Source organism: Habropoda laboriosa, unplaced genomic scaffold (assembly GCF_001263275.1).
Source record: "Habropoda laboriosa isolate 0110345459 unplaced genomic scaffold, ASM126327v1 scaffold486, whole genome shotgun sequence".
Lineage (NCBI taxonomy): Eukaryota > Metazoa > Arthropoda > Insecta > Hymenoptera > Apidae > Habropoda > Habropoda laboriosa.
Genome location: NW_017100724.1, coordinates 742350 through 743737, shown reverse-complemented (window position 1 = coordinate 743737; position 1388 = coordinate 742350).

Sequence of the window (1388 nt, the reverse complement as noted above, 5' to 3'; positions counted from 1 at the left end):
ATATTTTATTTGATAATTATATACAAAATTTCCTATATACACATGTATTTATCGAAACATTGTAGAAAATTATTTACTTTGTACTCATTATTAAAATATATACGTATATACCAGTAAGTAGGTACATAATTACATTTGACTGTTTTGGAACAAAAAAGGGTGTTACAAGTAATTAAATACGTGTACTCCTGAAAGTGTTAATTTAGCAGAAATCTAGCGAATGCAGCCAGAAGTTGGTATACTTCTAAACTTTTGCCTTATAACGTCCAATATAGATAACAAGTTGAGAAATCAAAAGTCTGCCATGCTAATTAAAACGATGCATAATAACTTCTGCATTGTTGTAACGAAACGTCCCAGCTGTGATCGTAATCCACGTCAGGGAAAAGGATTAGAGAAGTTTTTGGAATTACCAATCGCATTCTAGGTGATAAGTATTTCAGGCTTGAACGTATAACTAATACTAACAACGTTTTTCTGAAGTGCAATGTTACTGTATTTACATATTGCAATTAATACTACAATTAAAAATTCAATCAATTTTTAGAATGTTCTTTACAGCTTTTTGGAAATATTTAATCGACAGATTTCATAGTGAGGATGTAAAAAAAGAAAAAACAAAAAAAAGGAAAAAAAATGTAACTGTAACAACTGCAATTTTACTTAAACATTTTTTCCAACGTGTACTTATGTCTTTCCTTAAAAATAATCTGTTACTGGATGTTTAAAAAGAATATTAATAAGAGATCGATTATTTTCAGTATGTTTCATTGAATGTTACTAACAAGAAAAATTGTACTTTCATATATAAACTATTTTATTAAAAACAAAGATTATAAAAGTGATTGTTGTACGTAAAATTATTATACGAAGAACAAAACAAAAAAAAAAACAAAAAAATACGTATAACATGCTTCCAAGTTTAAGCTAGTCAAACAGGGGGCAATCAAGTTGCCGCATTAATTTTTCAAGCATTGAATTGTTCGTGTGAAAGCAAAACGGGAGTTAAGAGTACATTTCGTGAGAGGAATTTTTTTACCGTTCACGGAATGTGGTATTAAAAATATGAAATATTTATATATTTGCGACATTTGACGTATAACGGCTGAAAAAAAAAAAGAAACATTAACCAGTGTAACGAATAATAAAAACAACATGTTATTTACTCTATCGTTATAATATATTGTGCATCACTGCAACAAAGTATATTGTTAAAAGTATATGTATAAATAGATACGAATGTGTATATTTATATAAATATATACATACATTATATTACGTCGATTCAATGGCATGTTTTATCTTGCAAGAAACATTGTTTAATTTAATTCTTTAATTTAACGCAATAAGGACGGAAAGAGGAATAATATTCGATTACGAATTTATGT